We start from the raw sequence: 27,850 nt of genomic DNA, 5'->3' as shown, positions 1-27,850 counted from the left end.
GACAGGGATGGCCCAGGTCTTGGCCAACATGAGTGTCTACATGCAACCTAAAGGACCACTTAATCTTGACTTAGGAGAAACCCGATCTGTTGGTAATTCTGGCTATACCAGAATTCTGTCTCCCTCAAAAGATACGAACTATGAAGAAAAAATAGATACAGGGGCTATTCAGGAATTACATAAGCAATTTGGTGACACGCTCCAATTGGAAAACAATCATGAAGGTCTAGACCCAGAAAACATAGGCCAAGAAGAGGAAGCAGAGACAGATATTATTCAGGAGTCTGATAATCAATTTGGAGACACAGTCTTATTAGATCAAAGCTAGGGTGAAAAACCAGGCTCTTTAGAGAGAGAAGCTCTTAATGAGACTATTAGCAGACCAGTTACTCCTCAGAAAAGGTATGGATCAAGAACGAAATTGAAGAAGCTAAGAAAAGAACACCAGAAGCTTCGTAAGATGGTTAAGACGCTCCGAAGAAAAATAAAAAAAATCACAATGGGAAAGGTTCCGAACAATACCCCTGACGTAGTAAATGTGGCCATGCAAATGGAATTACATGAAGGTAGGGCTACAAGAACTCAAATTGAACTCCTACCTACTCAAACAATTGTCACTCAAGAAGGACTGCATGCAGACTTAGTAGACGTAGCTACTTAAACAGAGTTTTGGACCTCCTACAATAAATAAGTATAGACAGTAGATATCCCGTCTTATAGCATAGGCACTCAGACGGACATGCAAGCCAAAGAAATTATGATGCACCATGACCCCCTTCTACTAAATATTCAAGAGGAGTTGGCACAAGCTCAGCTCGCATTGGAACGACCTAAACAAGAAACCGTTTCTTGGTAGAAATATCAAGAGCTCCAGAAATAGCTTCGGGAAATTAATACAACAGAGAGTGAGACTTTTGACAGATGCAGAAAGGTAGAAGGAAAGATGGAGAGATCAAGCTCATGCTGGAAAGAGTCATAAGTCAGTAAAACACCATCTTCTCACTGTATTCAGACGTCCTGACATGCAGGTCTCCCACCACCAATATGCCTTGTTTTTATTAGAATAGTACTTGTTATTGAAAATTAAAGCCGTAAGAGCCGGTAAACCAATTGAATTAGGAACAATTGAGGAATTTATAAATTGTTTCAAGAAACATGGTGTAAAGGTCCAAAGGCTTGTTGGTGAGTTTTATCGGCACAATTTTATATTAGAGAATGAGGTGGAAAAGAAACCTAACCCTTTTGTAGGATATGTTCAATTCTAGGCTTTTATTTCGTTTGTAGTTAACCAACTCAAATGGTTTAAAGCTTGTAATGCATTTCAAAGACAGGAACATGGATTGGATCTTTGGGTGAGAAGTGAACCTAAGCACCCCTTACAAATGTTTGCCAAGCATAAGAGTCTGATGACCCGAGAAGGGGTGATTAAAACTTTAGGGCCCATACATAAGGAGATTGTGCAAAAAGGAGTATCATGCTTCCTCTCCATTCAAGGAATATCTCTAATTGCATCTAAGCTCAGATGGACGATCTCCACTAATAGTGTGAAAGATAGGAAGCCATTTAGTTATAGAAATTTTAAAGTAGTTGCGGCCCATTTGGTCACCTATATCAATCTTATTTTGAGAGAAGGACCTTATTGATTAGGATGTCAGTTTCGGAGGCCGATTATTTGGTATCCCCTTGAAGGTTATCGAGCTGACTACGGATTTCCTGAAAGGAAGGCCCTACCTTTGCGCTCCTGGCTCAACGTCATGGTTCTAGACCAATTTTTGATGCTTTCTCTTCGCCCCACTCTTTAACCGCACTGCATAAGAACTGCTTACTTTTCATGAGAACATGAAACAGGGTAAGCAAGGGAGTATGTTGCGTTACGAAATGGGTATGTATTTACTCTTAATTCCATCACATTTTTCCTCTTTTCTTATCTCTTTCATATCTTGATATGCTAACAAATTGATGGATTACGATAACAAATGGATGAACTACTCTCGATTAATATTTAGCCACCATACCTAAATTTTACTCCTTTTCATGCAGAGAAACAATGAAAGGAACAATTGTTATTCCCTAGCGAAGAAACACCATAAACCAACAAATTAATAATGGGGCATGTCAGTTGCGGTCAAGTCGAAGAATGAATTAGGAGGACCAATGCTAAATATGAAGGGTATCAGAAGATAGCATTCAGTTGCGAATCCCTCTTTTTTACTATAAAAGAAAAATACTCTATGAGGAAAGGGGATCGATCTCTATTATTTCAAATTGTAATTTTAATTTACAGACTTATGCTATTGACGAACATGACCATATTGTAATGAGACTGAGTTCAATGGTTAATATATAATTTGCGTTGTCGTTCATTCGTATTCTTTGAAGAAGCTCAGCAGTATTCGCTGGTGGGTAAGGGTCCGGCCTCTAGTGGATTAAGCTGTTATCCCTTGTGTTATATATTTTTGATTCTCACAAGCTTGAATGGTTTGATAGTTTTCCCATTTTCTGTGAGTCTATCTTATTTTCTATTTACTGATTTCCTATATTGAAGTGATTACATTTTCTTTACATGTTTTGCAGCATTGTCATTTGATTCTATTTACGCTTATTGTAGATTAAATTATTTCACCATTAAGACAGTGAATCTTATTGATTTAATCATCTATAAGAGTTTGGTTATCACTATTGAACTCTTGGCTGACATCATTTCCATTTGGATTGCTTAGTTGAGATTGAGTGTGATTTAGATTTAATCAGCTAAGAAGAGATTGGTTATTACTACCACGCTCTTAGTTGATGCTATTGTCAATTGAGTTGTTTGTGTGATATTTGATTATGATTCCAATAGAGGATTAAGTCTTGATGCTTAGGTGTAATATTTTCTTAAATAGTTGCAATTTTAGTTTTATAAGTGCATCTGTTTACTCTTGTATCAAAGGTTTATACTTCATTTTAAGAAGCATTACTCTATAGATTCATAGCATGCACATATTGTGTATACTCTTGGAATAGAAGGACTTGCCTAAGTTGATGATTAATGTGGGGTAATTAGGAATTTTAAAAGACACCTTTTATCAGCCAACACAAACCATGAAAAAAAGGAAGTCACAAGTGTGGAACAGAAATACAAAACAGCTGACAGTGAAAACATTTTTCATCAGTCCGTATGGCATCTAGATTTTGATGGATCTATGAATAGGTTAGGGGCAGGTGCAGGAGTGTGGATCCACAACATGGGGAATAATCATTCTGAATATCATGCATTTAGGTTAAATTCTAAATGCACAAATAACATGGCAGAATATGAAGCTATAATCTTAAGATTACAAATGGTTAGAAGACTTGGAGCCAAGAGAGTTTTTGTAATGGGAGAATCAGAATTGATTGTGATACAAATTAATGGTGAATACTTTGTAAACACTCCTAGACTGAGTCAATATAGAGAGATTGTCCTAGATTTGATCAAAGACCTTCTAGAAACAAATTTTGCTGCCATTCCTAGAAAATAGAATATGCAGGCCCACAGTTTGGCCACTTTTGATAGTACCTGCAAATTTCCTTTGCATCCCAACAATCAGTACACTGGATAAGTGAGACATAGGCCTGTCATACCAAACAATTTGAAGAATTGGTAGATTTTCTCATAGGATTCCTAAATTTATGACTTCATGAATGTTGAAGGTGAGTTTCAAAATTGTAATATATATAGATACTGTACAATAGATAATGACATAGATAGTGGGATAGATGTAAATATTTTAGATATACCCAAACCCACTAATTTCACTAAATTAGAACTAGATAACTTAGAAAAATAATGAATGATGATCCTGAAATTATTAACCTTAAAAATAATATTTTGCCTAAGGGTTTAGTCCCATTAGAAGATTTTTTTGACTCAAATGATGTAGTTACGAAACCAAAAATGGAGCCTTTAAGAGAAGATATAGAAGAATGTAACATAGTAACTGAGGAAAAACCAAAGCTCATTAAAATATCAAAAGACTTACCTCGAAAGGAAAAGGTTAACTACATAAATCTGTTTAAAGAGTTTCAAGATGTTTTTGCCTGGAGTTATGAAGACTTGAAGTCTTATGACACCAACATAATTCAACAGAAGATACCTATTGAGCTTCAAAACTGCCCTTCCCTTAGCAACTTTTCTCATCCCTTCTTCTTTGTTTTTCCATGGAAAATGCATCCCTATCATCAATAGCCAATATACATTGCCTTAAGGAGAAAATTTTAGTGGTTTACATGTTATACGTTTATATTTTCTATTTGAATAAGTGTTTGTCTTTTAGCTACAAAACACTGCCTATTCTGCAACTAATCGACTGTTCTGAAACTACTTCCATGCTTTTACAGGTTCCAGGCATCAGAAGGAAAAAATAACTACATGGGAAACTTCGAAAACATCATGGCATGGATCGTGTCCTATTCACCTAACCCAGGACGACAAGGAAGACTCCGGTCAAAGGGGAAGTCAAATGTAGAGAGCTAAGGCAAATAGGACTTTGTTTTGTACACATTTCATAGTGATGGGATCCGAAACAACTTCCTGAGGCAACAGAATTTGACAGCCATCTGTGCAACTGAATCCAACAGCCATCACCTTTGATTTGTCTCTCCAGAAACCGAGGAAGATAATTCAGTGTGCCTATTTGCCTACGTGTTTTTACTATAGCTTATTTTTCTCCGTAAAAAAATTGTATAATTTCTCTATAAATACCTGTGTGAAGAACGCAAAACCAGTTCTAATTTGGCTGGTGTATTAAGTTCAGATTACAACTTAGTAATTTTGAAAACTCATTCTCTATTTTTAATATGGAAATTTAGTGTTTAATGGATATCTAAAAGCGTTTGTTGGAGTGTTGATTAAGTACATATAACTTGAGCAGTTGCAGAGGGCCCCTGCACTGGCTAAGGTTACATTTCATTTTGTTTTGTCTTTTATAGTTGAACTATAAATTCACTGTGTTTTTTTCATGATGTTTAAAACCATTTTCTAACCTTGTTCATAATGCATTCTTTACCATTTTCTTACTAATGCAGAATAGCTTATTTCAATGCAGAATAGTTCTTTTTGTTTAATTTCTTTCTAGTATCTTATCAGTAGTTAGAATTTGAATTCAGTAGTGCAGATTAATTTATTTCATTTGTTGTTTCATGAGTCTTTACGTTTTTAATTAAAACTTATCAGCGCCATTACTGTCTTGCCATTTGATTACTAGTTTAGTGACTCATGTTGTAGGTGAATGTTTCTAAAAATCCCTTCTAGCTGATGATTCATCTTAAACTAAGTGGTTGAATACTTCACTTATGCAATGAGACTTTTCTGCATTTTTCTAATTATTTTCTCTTAGAATAATGAAGTACAGAATTCCTCAAAATGTCATCACAAGGTGGTTGTTCTCCAAAAATTTTGAGGCAGAGTAACTAAGCACTTCATTTAGTTTCCATAGTAGATTAGTTGCAATTTCATTCTCAGTATTAGTATTTCATTTAGTTTTGTTGCAATTTCGTTTTCAGCTTTTCATTAAGTTTTGATTTTGTAATAGATTAAACAGTAGTTGTAATCTCATTTTCAGTTTCAGTATTTCATTTCAGTTTTGTTTCCATAATAGATAGTTGCAATTTCACTTTCAATTTTAGTATTTCATTTAATCTTGTTAGACAATAGTTGCAATTTCAATTTTAGGTTATTTTAGTTCATGATTTGGAAACAATAATAAGAGCAAAAATAGAAACTCTGTTTTCATTTTCTTGATTAAACTTTACTTCCAAATCTGGCTTAAAGCACTTTTAATCCTCATTTCATTTCTTTGAATTCTTAGTAGAAGTACATTTAAGATTTTTGTTAAAGAACATTGTAAATGATTAGGGATTAAAGGATCAAAACCCCAAAACAACATAAAACTCAAAACACTGAAGTAAGAAGGGTCACCTAGCACATATAGTGCACTACACTTCATCAGTTTACGATACCAAGATTTATAATTTATGTAGAGCAATTTAGGACACTAAATTGACTAAACATTTTGGCGCCGCTGCCGGGGAAGTGTAACTAGGTAACCTTATCTCTTACATTCATAATAATAATAATTATAAAAAAAAAAAACAATGACATGCATAGAGAAAGAGACTCTAGGGGCAGATGTATAGCTAGGGGTATAAGTTCGATTCCTACAACTCCACCTACTCCACAAAGTGTTAGAAAAGACACACCTCCATCCCAGACTCATACTCCCAGCCATAGGATTCTTGGAATTCAAGGGGTAGAAACTCAATCAAAAGATTCTCCTACTTCATCTACCAAAACAGTATTAGGAGAGAAAAATTTTGAATCTCCAACAACAGGGATAACCTTTTTCACCTCCACAGGAGAGCCTATTGTAATTTAAGAATTAGGAATACCTGGTGAGGAAGAAGAAGTAGAAATTCTCTCCCATAGTCCATTAATAGTAGAACCAAAGGACGAGAGAATAACCTTGCAGGTTGAGCCCTATACTGACTCTGAAGAAACTATAATGGCAGAAGAAGAACAAGATGGAGAATTCTCATTGTTTGGAGGAGGGGGAAGAGGGAGAGGTAGAGGAAACAATGGAGGAGGTAGAGGTAATAATGGAGGAGATAGAGGAAATAGGGAAGTAGATAACTCTTTTGGATTCCCTATAATGGATGAGAAAACACATACCACAATGAAAAACATCTCACCATCTGTCCTCCCAAACTTTTATGGGTTGAGAAGTGAGGACCCTAAAACATTTTTGTTTGAGTTTGAGGTCTTATGCAGAACATATGGATATCTATATGACTCTAAAAAACTCAAATTTTTTCCCTCAACACTAAAAGGGGATGCTTTGAAATGGTTTATGGGGTTAGTCAGTCAATCCATTAGAACATGTAATGACATGAAACAGGAATTTTCAGATAGATACTTGGATTATTGTATGCCTACCAATCATAAAGATGAGGTGTTCAAAATGATACAGAAAGAAGATGAAAACTTAGAGGATTTTCTTGAGAGATTCAACTATAATTTGAAAAGAGAAAAGATGAACAATTTAGATGAAGAAACTTTGAAAGATCTTTTTTTAAAGGCCATTAGAGATGAGTGGATAGATATCCTTAACATGATGGGGAAGGGAGATATATCTAAACTTTCATTGAGTGACATAGCAGAACTATGTGTTCATCTCTCAAGACGAAAATCTAAAATAGGAAAGGGTCGAGAGATCCTTCTCTTGTTAGAGCAAAAAAATCTTCAACCGGTTCTGTAAGTAGGGAAGAAATTGGTAATATGCTTCATGAGTTTAAAACTGATATTTTAGGGAGATTTAGTGAGCAGCTAGACACCCTTAAAATTCAAAACAAGTAGAAAACAAAGGTTGATGCTTTAGCCATCTTTTGTCGAAAATGCAGAAAGAAACATGCTCTAAGGGAATTCCCTTTGGATGCAAAAATTGTAGAAACTTGTATGCTTTGTTCGAAAAGTCATGAGACCAAGGGTTTTCCCTAAATCCAAAGTTTTAAGGCTATCTTTCAAGAAGAAACAGTCCCAAATTTTGCAGAACCTCTTTGTTTTGTTGCAAGAATACCTTGGCAAGGGCCACAAAATCAAGGATTTAACAATCCAATGTATCTTCAACCCCCACCAAATTGGAATTTTTGTCAGCAACCTTGGCCTCAACCTCAATCTCAGTATCAATCTCAACCGTGGGCACAAGGGGTACAAAATCCTTATAGGAGATTTGCTCAATATTATCAATATCCTCCATCCTATCAGAATTATCCTCCCCCACAAACTCAACAACAAAATCAGCAGCCACAACTTCCAAATCAAAACCCTCAACTTTCATTGCCATTTCCACAACAACCTCCACAAAAAAGTCAAAATCCTCAACTCTTACTACCATTTCAGCAGAAACCAAATCAGTTACCTACCCAACCATTACCAAACCCCAATAGTAAAAACCTTGAAAATGCTTACACGGTATAAGGACAAACAATTTCCAACTTACATGATTACTCATCTAGATTTTAATGATGTTCAACTTAGATCTGGTAGGGTATTAGAAAAGGAAAAGCCTTCTATAGTTATTCAAGAACAATACAATTTTGAGGAAGATTCTCTAAAGTAGATAAAATTTTTGAGGGAACATCCCTCCAAAACCAAAACATTGAAAAAGAAAAACAAAAAGAATCAATAAACACAACTCCTATCATTGAGCAACCAACATCTACTTCTACACCTCATTTTCCTTAGAGATTACAAATTGATAGAGGGGTAGAAAATAGATCTTGCTATCCAATTATGATTTTCTAGATGAATTGAAGAATGTCTATATCAAAATTCCTTTGTTACAAGCCATTAGAGAAATTCCAATTCTAGCCAAGATAATAAAGGATTTGAGCATTAAAAGACCAGGAAGAAAACTAAGAGAAACAAAAAGAATTCACCTGGTAGGAAAGATAGTAGAAATTATGATGGGAAAGATTGACATGCAAAAATATGTGGATCCAAGAAGTCCAATTTTCAAGACACATATAAATGGAATTGAAATTCCAAACACATTGATTGACTTAGGGGCAGCAATAAACATTATGAGTAGACAAATTATGGAGCAGCTTAAACTTCCTAACCTTCTTTATACACCTACCTTATTGCAACTTGCAGATAGATCAGTAATCAAACTAGATGGTGTGCTAGAAGACATTTTAGTATCCTTAGATTCTTGGGAATATCCAGTTGATTTTATGATCTTAACACCCAAGAATAATTTAGGAGGACACCCACTCATATTAGGAAGACCTCGGCTGGCCACAGCTGATGCTTTTATTAGTTGTAGATCTTGTGACATGTATATTTCTGATGGTAATTCAACAAAGAAATTTACTTTGTATCCTCCAGCAAAAGAAATCACAGAAATAGATGACAAGGAATGGATTGACGATGAAGATGATATTCAACCTCTCTTTACTATGTCAGAAATTAGTGAAGATAGTCAAACTTTGAAGACATTGGAAAGTTTTGAAACATCTTCAGAATATGATCATGCACAATTCCAAGAAAAATCTAATGTTGAATACTTGTCATCTAGGCAGATGTCTCTCTATTCTATGGAAGATTTTGGTAGCTCTGCAATTGAAATTTTTCCAGGTAGGACATTGAACATAAACAAAAACTTTGAGAAACTACAACAAGAAGAGCTAACCAAAACATTACAAAAACATTCTGCTACATTAGCATGAGAGTACATTGACATGAAAGGAATTGATCCTAAGACTTGTATCCATCATATCTATATTGAGGAAAATAGTAGACCAATCAGAAAACCTCAGAGAATAATGAATCCAAATATTAGGGAAATTATGAAAGAAGAGCTCCAAAAATTACTCAATGTAAACTTCATTTACCCAATTTCAGATAGCCAATGGGTTTCTCCTTTGGTAATTGTGCCTAAAAAGAATGGTAAATGGAGGGTGTGCATTGATTACCGAGAATTGAAAAAAGAAAACTTGAAAGATCAATTTCCTTTGCCCTTTATAGATCAAGTGTCAGATACATTAGCAGGTAAGAAGTGTTTCTCATTCTTGGATGGTTTTAGTGGATATAATCAAATTCAGGTAGCACCTGAAGATCAGGATAAAGCCACATTTACTTGTCCATGGGGAACTTTTGCCTACCGTGTGCTTCCTTTTGGGTTATGTAATGCACCTGTAACATTCAAAAGAGCAGTACTAGGAATTTTTTCTAATCTAATACATGATTGTGTAGAGGTATATATGGATGATTTTACAGTCTATGAAAATTCATTTGAAGAAGCTTTGGAAAATTTGCAAAAAGTCCTTAAAAGATGTAAAGAAACAAACCTTTCATTAAGCCATGAAAAATGCTTTATGATGTTTATAGAACGTATTGTTTTAGGACATCACATTTCAAGAGATGGGATTAAAGTTGACAAATCTAAAGTTGAAGTCATCTCTAAGTTATCAATTCCAAGTTGCCAAAAGGATGTTAGAAGATTCCTAGGATTTATAGGATACTATAGAAGATCTATAGAAAACTTCACTAAAATAGCATCTGCACTCTTCAAATTTCTTACAAAAGATTGTGAATTCAATTGGAATCCTCATTGCTAGCTAGCATTTGAAACCTTCAAAGCAAAAATATCTGAAGCACCTATTTTAAGTGGTCCAAATTGGAAACTTCCTTTCCATGTTTCTACAGATACTTCAAATATAGCTCTGGGAGCTGTATTGGGACAAAAGAAATTGATTCCTTATGCCATTTACTATACAAGTAAAAAATTGACTCCCACTGAGTTGAATTATACTATGACGGAAAAATAATTCTTAGCTGTTGTTCATGCAGTTAACAAGTTCAGACACTATATAACAGGCTATGAAACCTTTGTTCATACAGATCACTCTATAATTAGATATTTGTTGAATAAACCTATTACCAATGGCAGAGTTACAAGATGGTTTTTACTTTTGCAATAATTAAACATTATTGTACTAGATAGCCCTGGAAAACAAAACAAAGTTGTTGATTTCTTGTCCAGGATTCAAAATATCAAAGAAAACTCTCCAGTTGAAGATAAGTTTTCTGATGAATATCTCTTTGTAGTAACTATTCAAACTCCTTGGTTTGCAGATGTTGCTAATTATTTGGTTACAGGGAAGTTACCTTCACATTTGTTTCCTAGAGAGAAAAGAAAGATTATTCAAGAAAGTGAAAGATATTGATGGATCACTAACGAATTGTATAAAACAGGACGAGATCTTATGATCAGAAGGTGTGTCAGGGAAGATTAGATGCCTGGTATTCTCAAAGCATGTCATGATGAGCCATGTGGTGGACACTTTGCTGACAAGAGGAAAACCTATAAAATCCTTTATTTAGGATATTATTGGCCATATATCTTCAAATATGCTAAAGAATATGTCAAAAGGTGCGACAGCTGCCAAAGGGTAGGGAAACCTGCTCTGTCAAATGAAATGCCACTAAAAACTCAGGTACTTATAAAACCATTTCAAAAATGGGCTTTAGACTTTATTGGACCAATTAATCCTCCATCTAAGCAGAAAAAGTATATATTGGTATGCACCGATTATGTCACCAAATGGGTAGAAGCCAAAGCATTACTTTTTGCTAATGAAAAGTCTGTAGTTAGTTTTCTTTTTTAGGACATATTTACTCACTTTTGTGTTCCAATAGAAATTGTGATATATCAGGGATCTCAATTCACATCCAATATGATGGAAAGGCTTATGGAAGAGTACAAAATCAAGCATAGGAAATCTACTCCCCATCATCCACAAGCAAATGGTCAAGTGGAGTCTACAAATAAAGTGATTGAAGGAATCCTCACCAAGACTGTGCATCTACATAGAAGAGATTGGGCAGAAAGGCTTCCTAAAGCCTTATGGGCCTATAGAACTACATGGAGGAACACAACGGGACATACATCCTATGAAATTGTTTATGGGAAACAAGTCCTGTTCCCTATAGAGTTCCAAGTCAAAACTTTCAAGATGGCAATCCAGTTGGGGATGGATTTATCGAAAGCTCAAAGACATACACTGGAGAAATTAAATGAACTTGATGAAATCAGAAAAGACGTTGTTCAAAGGAATGGTCTAGTCAAACAACAGAGGGCTAAATGGTATGACAAATACATCAAGGATAAGAAGTTTCAAGAGGGAGATTGAGCACTATTATTTGATTCAAAGTTTAAATACTTTCAATGGAAGTTTGAAACTCATTTGGGCCATATGAGATTGAAAAAGTTTTCAATAATGGAGCAGTGTAGATCAGAACAATAGATGAAAGTCAAACTCCTCTTCTTGTGAATGGTCATAGATTGAAAATGTATCAAAAACCAATCTCAAAGGAGGAGTTCATTAAGATCTTCCAGAAAAATTCTGAAATGAAGTTGGTGAAGAAGAATCCTTCTTCTCCACCAACTTAGTCTTTGTTTTTCCTATCTAATAATAATAATAATAATAATAATAATAATAAATTGTATAAGGTTGAAAACCAATCACTGATTGGCATGCTTATATAGAAAATACAGGGTCAAAATCAGAAGCTTCTGACACCCTATATTTTCCATTTATTTTTCTGAAAAAAAAAATAAAAAAAAAATAAAAAGAAAAAAGTGGTGACAAAAAGACATAGTCATTCAACATTCTGTAAAATTCATTGTCTCATTTCATTTCACTCTGTTTTACTTTCTCAAGTTTCACTTCATTCCATTGCCAGATTTCACCAATAAATTTTTCCTTTTCCAGGATTTCTTTCATATTCATTTCCATTTATCATCTTTTCATATTTTCACTCATGCATCCATTTCCATTTCATTCATTCATAAGCCATATTTTACTCTCAGTTTTACATTCTGCAATTGTTTCCATGTTCTTCAGTTGGTTCCGTTCTGTAGCTGATCCTGTTCTGCAGCTAATCTGATTCTGCAGCAACAGTTTGATTATCAGTCCAAGCACAAGGTGGCCAATTGATAATAAAATCTTATATGCAGGTAATTAAAGAGAAAACAACTTTGAAGACCAATCATGCCTAAAGCACCTGTGAAGAAAACATCAAAATATTAGCAAGCGGAAGGTAAGTTTCGAAAGGTAAAAACAAAAACTTATTTCAAAAAGCAATGCAAAAACATAAGCTTGTATAACATGTATGATCACATGTCTCCTTGATTAATCATTATGTGATTTGACTTCCATGATGTCTCCACCATATATTCTGTCTTCAATTCCAAACAGTCCAATGATTCCTTCATAACTAATCTTCGTTTTAAACGCCATGACTCGTACTTAACCAGACATATACAACTACACCTATTAATGGTCAAATTAAAGACATGACCTATCTGTATATGACCCTTCAAACCTTGATTGTTCATTTATTACACTAAGTTTTTCTCTCATACTTATGTAGCCTCTTTGTGCATATAGTCACTCTGTTTTCATATACTTTGTGCATACAGTCACTCTGTTTTCACACAATTTATGTATACAGCTACTCTATTTCCATATATACAATCTTTTTGTTTCATATTCACAGTCACTTTGTTCCTGGTCATTCTACTTCTATGTACTCTATCACTCCATTTCCATATCACAGTCATTATGTTTCTATATACACAGTTCTCTTTACGTAGTCATTCCATTTCTCAAACAGTGAGAGAAATTCTGAAGAGTAGCCGAGAACAGAAGTTATGGGGCTCATTGTTAGAACTGAACCCATAGGGGTGAAGTACATGGAGGGTTATCCGCAGCTAAAGGGAATGTTACAGAAGGCTGGTTGGTTGTGTTTTATTGAAAAATTCAATGGTTACCATAAGGAAATCACTAAATCCTTTACCAGGTAATTTGATGGAATGGAAGTGGAAATAAGTGACATCAAATTTGCAGTTACCAAGTCCTTTATAGCTGAAGCAAAAAAACTCCCAAGGCTAGGAGAAAGGTGGTTTAAGAACAAAGAGTTTCATGATGAATCATGGAAGGTAATTCTTGAAAATCTAGGTACGGACACTTTAGTTTTTAGAAAAGGGATTCCAATCTCTGTACTTAAAAACAAATGGAGTAGCATGTTGTTAATTTTGCAAAAGTTTATTACATGCGAAGGAAGGTTTTGTTATATGTATGTGTATCATATACAACTATTAATGAATTTTCTAGAGAATGGAACCCTCAATATTCCATTTTTCCTATTGAATAGTTTGAGAAGAATTTCAACTAACGTTCAGAAGAAAGTTGAGTCAAAAGAAACTACTCTATATCACCATGGACTAATTAATATTTTCATTGAATTTCATTTGAGAAGTGTATGGGACACATGGGAGGACTATTTGGTAAGGGGTTTCTTCCAAGATGCTCCAGATTTGTCTGAGGGAAGTCTTGTTAAAAGGAGTAGGAGAAGGAAGACCAGTCTCACAATTCAAAGCACCCCTAAAACTTTAGCATAGAAAAATGATGTAGAGGAACCAATATCTGAAAAATTAACAGAGATCAGAAAGCAGAAAAAGCAGAGGAGAGAAATGAAAGAGAAGGTTGAAGAAATCCACAGGGATATTCCTGAACCTTCATCACCTAAAGAGGATGAACAACTGCTTTCTGAAAGACTAATCAAAATCAGGGAACAGATCAAGAAAGATAAGGAGAAAGGGAAAAGGAAAAAGGATACAAAATAAGAAACCTTAGGCTTCCAAAATTTGACGAGGAGTTCTAGAGTCAGGGAAAAGTGGAAAAAGTGAAATCAAAAGAGGCCCAGTTTATATATTTAGAGGGAAAAACTCCAACTCAATCCCCTGACAATATTCCATATGAACAAAGCCCATAGAACTCTCCTCCACACAACTTTGAGGGCAGCCCAAGAATAGTTTCTCTGTGCATTGATCCAATACAACAACAAATTTATGACTGCATAGAGTCTTTGGAGAAAAAAGTACATTAGTAGACCTAGGGACTTAAGCTAAACCAGAATAACCTACCACCACACAAGAAACTCTAATCATCTCTCTCAAACAAGAGATCTATGAGATAGAAATTCTGAACAGGCACATCCAAAAAGAAAACAAAAATTTGAAGGAACAGAATAATGTGGATAGAGTTATTCATGAAAACACCATGCTACACTTGGGTTTGTGGCACAAGAAGAACAGAAAGCTGCAAAATAAAAATAAGAAGTTGAACAGGGCACTGATTGACCTTAAGTACAAATTTCTCATGAGGAAGCCAAGGATGGCAGTTGGTGCAAAGAAAAGAAAGAAGAGAAAATTGGATGTGTTGGCTGAAGTATCAGAACAAATGAAATAGGAGGAGGAAGTTCACAATTTTGATTGCATGGGGACATGCAATAGTCTTGTAGTGGGGGTATGTTGAGCTTCAAAACTGCCCTTCCCTTAGAAACTTTTCTCATCCCTTCTTCTTTGTTTTTCCATGAAAAATGCATCCTTATCATCAATAGCCAATATACATTGCCTTAAGGAGAAAATTTTAGTGGTTTACATGTTATACTTTTATGTTTTCTATTTGAAAAAGTTTTTGTCCTTTAGCTACGGAACATAGCCTATTCTTCAGCTAATCGGTTCTTCCGTAGCTACTTCCATGCTTTTACAGGTTCTGTGTGTTAGAAGGGGAAAATAACTACATGGGAAGCCTGGAAAACATTGTGGCATGGATCGTGTCTTATTCACCTAGCCCAGGACGACAAGGAAGACTCCAGTCAAAGGGGAAGTCAAACATAGAGACCTAAGGCAAATAGGACTCTGTTTTGTACACATTTCACAGTTATGGGATCCGAAAAAACTTCTTGACACAATGGAATTTGACAACCATCTGTGCAACCGAATCCAACAACCATCACCTTAGATTTATGTCTCTAGCAACTGAGGAAGAGAATTTTGTGTGCCTGTCTGCTTACATGTTTTTGTTGTAGCTTATTTTTCTCCATAAAAAAATTGTATAATTTATCTATAAATACCTGTGTGAAGAACGCAGAACCAATTCTAATTTGGCTGATGTATTAAGTTCAGATTATTGCTCTGTAATTTTGAAAACTCATTCTCTATTTTTAATATGAAGACTATGTGTTCATGGATATCTGAAAGCGTTTTTTGGAGTGTTTATTAAGTATGTATAACCTGAACAGTTGTACAGGGTCCCTGCACTGGATAAGGTTACATTTCATTTTGTTTTGTCTTTTACAGTTGAACTGTAAATTCACTGTGTTTTTTCATGATGTTTATAGCCATTTGCTAACCTTGTTCATAATGCAGTCTTTACCATTTTCTTACTAACGCAGAATAGCTTATTTCAATGTAGAATAGTTCTTTTTGTTTAATTTCCTTCTAGTATCTTATGAGTAGTTAGAAGTTGAATTCAGTAGTGTAGAGTAATTTATTTCATTTGTTGTTTCATGAGTCTTTATGTTTTTAATTAAAACTGATCAGTGCCATTACTGTCTTTCCATTTGATTACTAGTTTAGTGACTCATGTTGTAGGTGAATGTTTCTAAAAAGCTCTTCTAGTTGATGATTCATCTTAAACTAAGTGGTTGAATACTTCACTTATGAAATGAGTCTTTTATGCAATTTTGTATTTATTTTCTCTTAGAATAATGAAGTACAAAATTCCTCAAAATGTCATCACAAGGAGTTTGTTCTCCCAAAATTGTGAGGTAGAGTAACTAAGAACTTCATTTAGTTTCCATAGTAGATTGGTTGCAATTCCATTCTTAGTCTTAGTATTTCATTTAGTTTTGTTGCAATTTCATTTCCGTTTTTCATTATGTTTTGATTTTGTAATAGATTAAACAGTAGTTGTAATCTCATTTTTAGTTTCAGTATTTCATTTCAGTTTTGTTTCCATAATAGATAGTTGCAATTTCACTTTCACTTTTAGTATTTCATTTAATCTTGTTAGACAATAGCTGCAATTTCACTTTTAAGTTCTTTTAGTTCATGATTTGGAAACAATAATAAGAGTAGAAATAGAAACTTTGTTTTCATTTTCTTGATTAAACTTTACTTCCAAATCTGGCTTAAAGCACTTTTAGTCCTCATTTCATTTCTTTGGATTCTTAGTAGAAGTAGATTCAAGATTTTTGTTAAAGAACATTGTAAATCATTAGGGATTAAAGGATCAAAACCCCAAAACAACATAAAACTCAAAAGAGTGAAGTAAGAAGAGTCATCTAGCACATATAGTGCACTACACTTCATCAGTTTACAATACCCGGATTGATAATTTATGTAGAGCAATTTAAGACACTAAATTGACTAAACAATACCTATCAAAGAGGATCATAAACCTTTTGAAGTCTTATGCCATCTATTGAGAAAGAAGTTAAAAGAATGTATGATGCCCAAATTTTAGCTCTCATTAGATATTCAGATTGGGTTTCAAACTTAGTCACTACTAAGAAGAAAACTGGAGAAATCAGACTTTGTGTTGATTTCAGAAATTTAAACAAGGTCTCATTAAAAGACAACTATCCTTTACCAAAAATGGACCATATCCTTCAGAGTGTAGTAGGCTCATCCATAATTTCATTACTTGATGGATTTTCTAGATATAACTAGATCTTAGTTCAACTAGAGGACCAAGCCAAAACTGTGTTTACTACTCCTTGGGGTACCTTTATGTATTTGAAAATTCCTTTTGGATTAATAAATGCAGGAGAAACATTTCAAAGAGGTATGGATATAGCTTTTTCCAAGGAGATTCATGACTTCTTAGTGGTTTACCAAGATGACATCACAGTCTTTTCTAAATCTGATAATGAACACCTAGATCACCTAAGAAGATTTTTCATTAAATGCGGGAAATTTGGTATTTCCTTAAATCCAAAAAAGACACTCGTTGGTATAGAAGAAGGTAAACTGTTGGGAAATATAATATCCAAAGATAGAATTAGAATAGATCATGCTAGAGTAGAGGAAATCTTGACCATCACCCACCCTAGAAACATCAAAGAATTTCAAATTTAGTAGAACTAATTAGAGAGCTATATAACATGTTAAGAAAAGATTCAGCACTTAAATGAACAGTTGAGGAAAAAAATTCCTTTGAAGCCATCAAGGAAGCCCTTACCAAAACTCCAGTCCTTATAATTCCTGATTTTCAGAAAGATTTTATAATTTATTTTTTGCTTCAGAAAACACTATTGTTGTAATCTTGTTGCAAAAGAATGATCAGGGATATGAACAATCAATTGCATTTTTCATTAAATCCTTAAGAGATGCCACACTCAAATACAACATTATGGAAAAACAAGCATTAGATTTATTAAAGGCTATTAAAGACTTCAAAGTGTACATTTTGTATTCTCACATCATTTCTTATGTTCCAAATTCAGTAGTTAAGGAAATTTTGACACAAAATGGGACTGAAGGAAAAAGAGGCAAATGGATTGCCACTATTTTGGAATATGACATAGAAATAAAACCTACTAAAATTATCAAAGGCCAAGGTTTAGCCAAAGTCATGGTTGAATCAAACTATCAGGCCCTAGATATAAATTCCATTGGTTCTCTTGATGACTAGGAAGAGATCGCGAATCCACAGATCAGTGAACCTTTTACTAATTCACCTTGATATGCAGATATCATATTTGTATTACTGAACTTACAAGATCCTCCTGGTTTAACAAGAACTAAAGCTATATTTTTGAAAATGAAGTCATTGAAATATTGTATCATAGATAATGCTTTGTTTTGGAAATACAATGGTGGTATTGTATTAAATTGTTTACTAAAAGATGAAGATGATAAAATTATGCAAGAATTTCATGCAGGAGATTGTGGAGGACGCTTGTATTGGAAAACTATTGCTGACAAAGCCCTAAGGGCCGGTTTTTACTGGCCCACCCTTTTTGCAGATGTTAAGAAACATGTGACCTCATATCACAAGTGTCTGATATTTGAGCGAAAGAGAAAGCTTTTACCTTTACCTCTCAAACCAATATCCCCAAAAATTCCATTTCAATAATGGGGTTTAGACAACATTGGAGAAATACACCCAGCCTCCTCAGCTCAGCATAAATGGATTTTGATTGCCACTGATTACTTCGCCAAATGGATAGAAGCCATCCATTCTAGACAAACCACATAATCTGTCATTATCTCATTCTTAGAAAACAATATCCTGTCAAGATTTGGATGCCTCCAAAATCTCATTACTGATAATGCAGCTACTTTTAAATCTAAGAAAATGGTAGACTTTTGTAACAAATACCACATCACTCTTGGCCACTCCTCTGCCTATTACCCTCAAGGTAATGGACTTGCAGAATCCTCTAACAAAAACCTTGTCAATATCATTAAGAAATTACTGGAAGATAACAAAAAGACATGGAACAAAAAGTTGGTCAATGCCTTATGGGCAGATAGACTAACTACTAAAAATTCTATTGGTACATCTCCTTATTAGCTGGTATATGGAATGGATGCCATTTTTCCATCCTCTTTGGGAGTGCCAGTGGTGAAGATCATCCAAGAGTTGCAGGTAGAACCAAATAATATCCAAAGAAGGATAGATCAAACCATACACTTGTAGCAAACCAGAGAAGTCATCTATATTAAATCACAAGTAATCCAGGACAAAATCAAAAATATTTTTGATAAAAAGACCAAAGCTGATTATTTTTACATAGGTGATAAAGTTCTTAAGTGGGATTCAAGAATAGAAGATAAGGGCAAACATGGTAAATTTGACTTCTTATGGCAAGGCCCTTATGTCATTTATGGTCACCAGGGTAACAATGCATTTTTCTTGAGAGAGATAGATGGATCAGATCTACCAGGAGGACATGTCAATGGTAAAATGTTGAAGCATTACTTAGCCACAGATTAACAATAGTTCAATTTAGTTCTATCATTGTACATAACATTGCAGAGATTAGATTGGATTGGATGGTGATATTTTGAAGTTGAAGCCTACAGAGAAGGACCCTAGCTTTGAAGGTTTCACCATCATAAGTATGAATTAAGAAGAATCACATAAGAACAGTTTATGTAACTTCAGTCACATTTTCAGAGGTTACTGGTCTCAAATTTCTTGTCATTTCACCAGGAAATGCCATCCCTGTGTGGAGCCATTGTTAAGGTCCTATAATAATAGGATTCATAATTTTGAATTGGCTATGGTTAGTCTTGTAATATTTTACATAATTTTTCTTTCTGCAAAATGTTTTCTATATTAAAAAATAAAAAGTTAAAGAAGGGTATGTCTTAAAAGAATAATCAAAGGACAGAAAAGAAAAAGAAAAGATCAAAAAAGTGAAAAATATGAACCCCAAACAAAAAATAAATCATGAAAGTGTGCAAATTCAGGTGCCACTGCTTTTACTTTTATGTGAAAAATAATGGTTGTTTGCAACTTGTCATAAATACCACAACCCATGATAGTAAAATAGCTTAATCTTGACTAATTATTGCTTTAAATTTCATGTTTATAGATAGAGCATAAAGATCTAGCCAAATTGTTTAACCTTGGTAGATTAGTAGTTAGGTAGAGAATAAAAATGTACTCATAAGCTTAATATGAGCCATTGGAAGTTATAAGGTTAGAATTAGATAGTTTGCTTGTCAAAAGAAAAGGAAATAAATGGTCTGCTAGCTCAAATGCACCGAATAAAGTGAAGAAAAAATGTTAGGGTAAATAAAGGGTAGGTAGAAGAAAGTTGCAGATGTACAAGGCTGTTAAATCATAAGCACATTTATCATGCTTAAATCATATGCTTCAGTGTGCACGAGCAATTATGAGAGTGAAAGGATGTTCACTAGCTTACTTGATTAACTTCCCCTCATTTCATTTCACCCCCCACATACTTATTTACCAATTTCCCCATTGTTCCCTCATTTCTTATTAAAATACCATTTTCCCTACATTTTGACCCTTACCCCTTGGTTTCACACATTTTCCTAGTAACTACCCTCAAAATGTCATCTCCCTCCCTAAAAACCCCTTTCCCTAGTGTGAAACCCATTCCCCATGGAAAAATCATCTTCGCCCTTATTAATTTCTCTATTCAACCTCAAAAACCCATAAAAACCCCTTATCATAAGTTTTTATCTGACCCCACATTATTTAATTAACTTCTCAATCTATATTTCCCCGACATAAACTTTTTAACCCACCAACCCAGGTGTAGTTAAACAAACCCTGCTACATTAACCCCTGGTCCCACTTCATTAAACCCGCTCATTAAAATTCTAATCCCCACCTTATTCATTAATTAATTACAATTTATTGTAATTAACCCCTCGGGCCCTGCAAATGTTGACCCCAATTCCCCTCCGTGCATCTTGACTATGCAATAGTTGTTAGATCTCCTACCCTTAGATCTAATGACACTTATCCATATCGCACTCATTCCCTCTCCGAACTTTACCAACCCGAGAGCATGTGAGATTCGTGGTTTTTCCCAGGCCCTATTTTGTTACGTGGCAGCTCTAGGTGAAAATGCATGCTCTCAAGGAAATGCCACCTGCCTGCCAAAAGCAGTGTGATGGCCCCTAAAACTGCCTCACCACTAAAAGCCAAAACCATCCATTATTCATTTATGAATTCCATGCCAAATTCTAACCATTGTCGGTTAAAAGGCCAGAGAAGCCCATTTCCACTCTTTTCGCTCGTTTGCACTTTGAATGCTTCCCAAGGCTTCTTACGCCACCCTGAGCCTCTGCAACTGAAATTGAGCATTGTTTATCTCTTGAACAAGCTCAAGATTCCCAATTCAAGCATCCAGTTCACAGCTGAAGCCACCATATCATCTACAGTCACCATTAAAACCAATTTGCAGCCTGAAACACTAATTTATAGGTATTTTAAGAAAAAACCATAACGGCCCTCTCAATTTGAAAACATACAGTTAATTCAAATATTAAATTAATTGAATTTAATTAATTTTCCCCTAAATTGAAGAGTATTTCCACCTAAATACCCAAACCCCTCTTTTGCAAACTGAAAATTGCCCTCTCACTACACCAGAGTTTTCAAAACCTCACTGTTATAGCCTATACAAGATTAATTCACACCTTTCCCCCTAAAAATGGCTTCTGAGACCTCTCTGGACATTAGACCTATGTCAAACCCTCACCTGGATATTGACCATTTGGCACTAGTAGACAAGGGTTTCCAAATAAAAGACACTGCTACTGTAGCCTACCTTTTGAAGCTCCACTGCTAAAGGATAGATTTCTGAACCATGCAAATGACATCCACCTTTGGGAATCCAATTTACCCAAATATCTATTCCCAAAGTCCACCCATTCCCCAATATCATACATTTTTGTCATGCCTGCTATATCCCTAGCCAAAGAGCTATTGTTGCCCCAAACCAACAGCACTTATTCACCATTACACCAGAGTCCATCAACTAAACACTGCAAGTCCAAACTAGCCCTAATCAGACCCCTCCATCCATTGGAGACCTATTGGACCTGTATATCACCCTAGACCTGGTTAATATAAGGAAAATATTCCAGACTTTCATCATTGAATACTAAAATACTCCCACAGATACCTCACCGTATGCTACCACTGTTTTTTCATAAACTGGTAAAATTATAATCACCATGCTCTCTTGCATCCTAGGATATACCATAGATGAAAATGTGGATGAGGTCAACTTGGCATGCTTGTCTATTTTTACGCCAGGCAAGCCTCCTGCTATCATGTACAATTATGCTCAGTTCTTTGCAGACATGATGCATGAACAATTCACAAGACTGCCCACTGAAAGAGTTTTCAAGTACTCTTCAGTGTTGTTTCACATGTTTTTATATTACCAAGCAGACAAGTTCCCTGTAAGAATCCAGAAGTTGGATACCAAGGGAAAATAGAGATCAATTGTCTTATGGACACCCTTGATCTAGAAATGCTCCACAACATTTACATACAAAGACTTCATAGATTCATTTGTCTACCCGGTCATGAACATGCTGACCAGTAACACTCAACCTAGAATCATCCAAGAAATCAAGAGGGTGTTACAGCTGGGTAAGAACATCAAGGTGAGAGATTGGTACTTGTACCAGAACCACACTGAAATTAGGGTTTATGGCTACCAATTAGCTCCTTGTAAGTTGCCCAAATACCTCCCGATGAGGATATTTTCACTTCAGTGTTTTAGACAAATCATCAACTCTGATGAGGTCCACTTCCTATCTGTTAGGAAGAAGGCCCAATTCAAGATGAAAAGCCAATTGGGCCCATTCGTTTTCAATAATAGAGAGGCTGGACCAAAGGCTAACAAGATACTACAACAGATGAAATTCAGCAATAGCATCATGTGGCAATATGACCCTCATGGGGTCATAAACAAGCTAAGACATATGGTCAAATTGGGACCTTACATCCATCACCCAAGACCTGACATTGAACAGTTTGCCAACCAATCTGAGTGGTTGGAAAATACATTCATTGATATAGATAGCACAATTGCGGACGTGGAGAACGCACTCATTGATCTAGAAAAGTAATTTTCCCAGATTTCTTTCCTGAAAGTTCTAGAACTAGAGGAACCAATGAATATTCATCCTGTATTACAAACCAAAACCAATGAGGAGAAGAATCCAAAGAGGAATAGGGAAGAGGCATCCAATTCTGCCATGGAGACTACAGATGAGTTGTTTGAACTCATAAAGAGGCCCAAATTGAATCATGTGTCTGAACAGGAGGAGAACATTTAATTAGTGGAAATAATTGACACTAAAACAATGGGGTAGAGGAGCAAACACATAACTGCTTCAAGTGAAACACAACAGCCATCAACCTCCAACACTCAAATGATTGAGAGACAACAAAGTGTTGAGGTTTCTTCCTTTGTCAGCTGATAGAGAAAATGACATCAAAGATAGGCACAAAGAAATAAAGATGAGGAATGAGAAGTTGAAGGTAGAGACATATGCCCAATACTTCAAAGGTACACTATCCAACCAGAGTAGGTCGATGTTAGCCTTTGGCATCAAAGTAGAAAAAATGTAGGTATCATTTCTACAGCCCGCTATTCAGCAACCAAAGACCTCAACTGACTATAAGAAGACTGATTTTGAGGTGTTGGCCAGGGATGTTCATCCATTGATCAGATAGAGTTCCACAAGTAGGCCAGGAAGATGATTTATTGCACCCTTACAAGAAAATCCATTGCTGCACATAGGTTATAGGATTCACTAGATAATATAACAACCTAATATAAATTGGAGAAGGCCTCTTCACAGGCCAAAGACAACATGAACACGTCATTGGAGGACTTGGTCATTGAACTGGGTCATGATCCAAGTGACATTAAGGCTACTGCGAAATTGATCAAAAAACAAGAATGAGGATATAACAACCCTCAAGAAACAACTTAAGTTGCCTCATTTACAACACCCACAAACAAAGGAGGTCTTGGAGAGCCAAACCAGTCATGAAGGGATGATGGACCTAGTGCTACAACTGAATGATCTGTTAAAGGAGATTGAGAAAGAATTGGATAGCCTAATTCAGCTAAAGCAAGCTAGTCTTGATGATGCCCCTACAACTATTATCCCAATAGTTACCACTATTTTACCTTATACTTTGGCAACATCCTTGGCTCCTGTTAGAGCCTAGATTTGCCTCAGCCTTAAAAGACAAGGTTCTAGGTCCACATCAAACCACGCTCAGCCTCATAGCTAGCCCTACAAGGACAGGAGAGGGCTCTCTCTAGGTCGATCTCAGCAAAGATAATCGATGGGGCTCGAGATGACTTTAATAAAAGCTAATTTTAGGTTAGGTATGAAGTACAAAGGTTTGATTTGAGTTTTTGGGGGTTTTGTGTTTGAAACAAGGAAAGGCAAATTGGGTCTAGGGATGAGGCACAGTTTTTGCAGAGTTCTGATTGGGGCAAGGAAGGCAATCGTCTTGATGCTTTAAAGTGAGTGAATCAATAGATCTGACTGGTGAGGAGCTAAGGAGAGCAAGAGAGTCTCAATAATTCTCCTTAAACAGATGAAAACATGAAAATTTAAACAAATTCAAAGGCAGAGCATAGCAGTTATGGATTCTACCTTAATCACTCATTTGTTTAAATTCAGAAGAAGCAGCATGAAAATGATACACATAACACTAATGAGCTTAAAATTACTCAGAGAAGCACACCATCAAAACATAAAGCCACATGGATCCCAAACAGTGCTACAAAACCTTGGTCTTTCTTTTGCCAAAAATGCAGAAATGAATGTACAATAGAGTGCCAAACTTTTCCCAAGAGTCCAACCCTGAAAATGACTTAGAAATTACATGATATAGACTAGCCCAACCCATTCCCTTGCCTCTAGGGGTAGAGCTCACCATTCTAGGAGTTGTTTCAACCAATTCTAAACAAAGCACTAAAATCGAGGCAATCAAAACAACTTTCCTCTATAAGGTAGGAAACTGATTCATTCATTAAATTTTCACTTTTTGGTGAATGAATCCTCTATAAAAAGTAAATAAGTGCAAAAATTACATCATGTTTAGACAATTACATCAATATAGATCAAAAATAACATCACAAAGCAAAACTAGTCAAACTGGACAAATTTCTGAGCTGGAAGGTGAAAAATTGGGCAAAAAACCTCTGTGCGTCGCGCCAATTTCTATATATGTCACGCCACTTTGATGCTCATCTTGAGGCACTTTCTGAAGTCCAAATTGAGCCCAAGTGTTCTTGTTGGAAAGCCATACCTGTCTTATTTCCAACCCAAGTGGAATTTCTGAATTTGGTGCCCATTTGCCCCTCCAAAACCTCAATCTCCCACGACTGCTTCCTCTGTGTGCAGAGAGGTCATTTTTAGGGTGTTTTTGACCTCTTGAGGACTCAAAACATGCCCAAAATTCTTGGCCATGCATGATAGGTCATGATTTTTCATGAAAAATCCAAAAATATAAATGTCTTTTCATTTGGAGCCTCCTATCATAAACGCGCGCTAGGTGGCACGGCGCACAGGGAGAAAAACCCTATTTTTTGTACAAAAATTTGCAAAAATACCAAAAATGCCCCAAATTTCTTGAAATTTGGGCTAGATCTTCTTCATTAAGTGTTATGCTAGGCTAAAGAGGCTTCAGCCAACATCTAAAGACGATCAATCTCTCTTTGCCTCTTTTGTTTCCTTATTGCCTTCCTTAATTTGGCCTTCAAATTCCTGATTCGGGCCTTGCACACCTTGTTTCGTGCCATGTAGTGGAAAGCCATGTGTCTTAGAAATGAAGGGTATTTTTTTGCCTTGTCCAATAGCCTCTCTAAGTGAATGTTAACTCTCTCGATATTGGCCTCCCGATCCTCATTAATCTCTTGTTCCAATGATGTGAGCTCAATTCTTCTCCTTTGTGCAGCCTGGCGATTATCGCGAATGTTTTGTAGCTTCATGATTTCCTTTTGATCTTCAAGCTATTTGTTCCTATGCTCCAAGTATTTCATGGTCCACTTAGCCCTCTCCAAGTCAAGGGATAAGGCTTCGATCTTTGTTTGCTGCTCCTGGATGATCTCTCTAAGTTTGGCGCTTTGTGGACCCATATCTGTATCATCATTATGAATGAGAATGAAATCAGTCTCTCTTTCACCTGAAGGCCCCTCATCCTGCATTGGCCTCTTGCCTTTGTCTAGTACTTGTGGTGCTAATGTCAGAAATGAGGCCCCTTCCACCCTAGGTGGAGATAACACTCGTTTTGCTGCTACAAACAAATGTCTAGTGCCTCTTTGATATGTGATGTATACTGGAACACTAGCGCTCTCATGGCGCTCATACTAATGAGAAGGTCCACCTTCATGCTTGACCTCTCATAATCTCTGTGAAGCTATAAAGAAGTCACGAGAGATGAAATCATCCCAAGTGATGCCCTGCAATCCAAGCTAATGAATGACCAAAATCTTAATAAGAGAAAAATGATAGACACTGTTAAGTTGTTGCTGAGGGGTTTTACGCTGTATAAAGGTGGTCATCCTCTCTATGTTCTGGAAAATGAAATACGGAATGTTCATCATCCGTACCCTGGTGAAATGCATGAGAAACCTGATGTGATAAGCATAAAGACGAGAGTACCGTCCCTCACAACTAACATATTTCATGATCGATCTCATTAGTGGAGCATATTCATCTTTCAGATATCATAATCGGAACACTCTCTTGAGATACCTCAAGAAACTGGTTTTAATGTATGGCTCATAATGCTGTCGGTCAATCTTCTGTTTATTGTGCCATGGTTCACCAATGTTCGGTATACCAGTTGCTAATGAGAAAGATTCTGGTGTAAGCGTGAAGGTGACACCGGCTAAGGTAGCTTGATCTCCATGTAAGTGTGGCACGAACAGATGAGCTAGCTCATGATGAAACTGAACACTAGCCACCTTTTGACAAAACTCATAGCATGACTGATGCTGAAAACACTGCATAGCAAGAAGGTTGGCCTGCAATTCTGTAAGGGTGGTTGGTTCTTCTCTAACATCTCTACCACCTTTATGAGGCCTCCGGGTGCCTGTTCTTCCAAGGGTGAGTCACTTTGGGTTTCCACTTCATAGTTTGATGAATGCTCAGATACCATGAGTGTTGTACAAAATACCTTGAAAAAAGATGTTGTATATGAAAACTGTTTAAGTACTCTTTAGAGTGCAAAGTCTGCTAGCAAAGGGAAAAAACAAATGAAACGTGGATTGTTAGGAAGCGGAAATAATAGTGAGGAATGGGAATTATTCGGAGAAATTTGATAGGGAAATATGGGAGAGGGTTTGAGGGATTTATGTATGGGAATAGGGTTAGTGTTTGGGATTGCTGTATAGGTTTTGAGGTGTGAGGTTGGAGGATTTGGGTCAGAGCTTGTAGGAGAAGGGAATAATGAATTTAGGTGATAGGGAATTAGGGATTGGTGAAGACAAGGGAAAAATGGGAAAGAAAAAATTATTTTGGTGGCAAAACTGTGAGTTCTGAAACCATGGCAGCAAGTTTGCTTGTGTTTATAGAAAGAGGGTTTGATATGTGTGTTCACCCATTGTCATCCATAAACCACCAACACTAATCACAAAACTTGATGAAATATCAAAACAGCAACCCTACCTAGCAAATCCACACAAGTTATGAGAAAATTTGTGAAATTTGAAACAATTTCGGGCTTTGGACTGTATACGCCACACGCTTCCAGTGCACTGCGCCTGTTTAGAATAACATTGGACAAAAAATCCTAGTGCGCCACGCACTTCCAGTGCACCGCACCACCTGTTCTGTGCACCGCGCCGGCTAGCTGCAAGCTATTTCGCCCCAAAACATGCACTTGCTCACCCAATTCAGTTTGAAATGCTTTTCTTTGACCTTGGCATGCAAAATGA

Source organism: Pinus tabuliformis, chromosome 1_2 (assembly GCF_031772625.1).
Source record: "Pinus tabuliformis cultivar Carrire ecotype Pingquan chromosome 1_2, CPIR1, whole genome shotgun sequence".
NCBI classification, from domain to species: Eukaryota; Viridiplantae; Streptophyta; class Pinopsida; order Pinales; family Pinaceae; genus Pinus; species Pinus tabuliformis.
Note: the sequence above shows the minus strand (reverse complement) of the source record.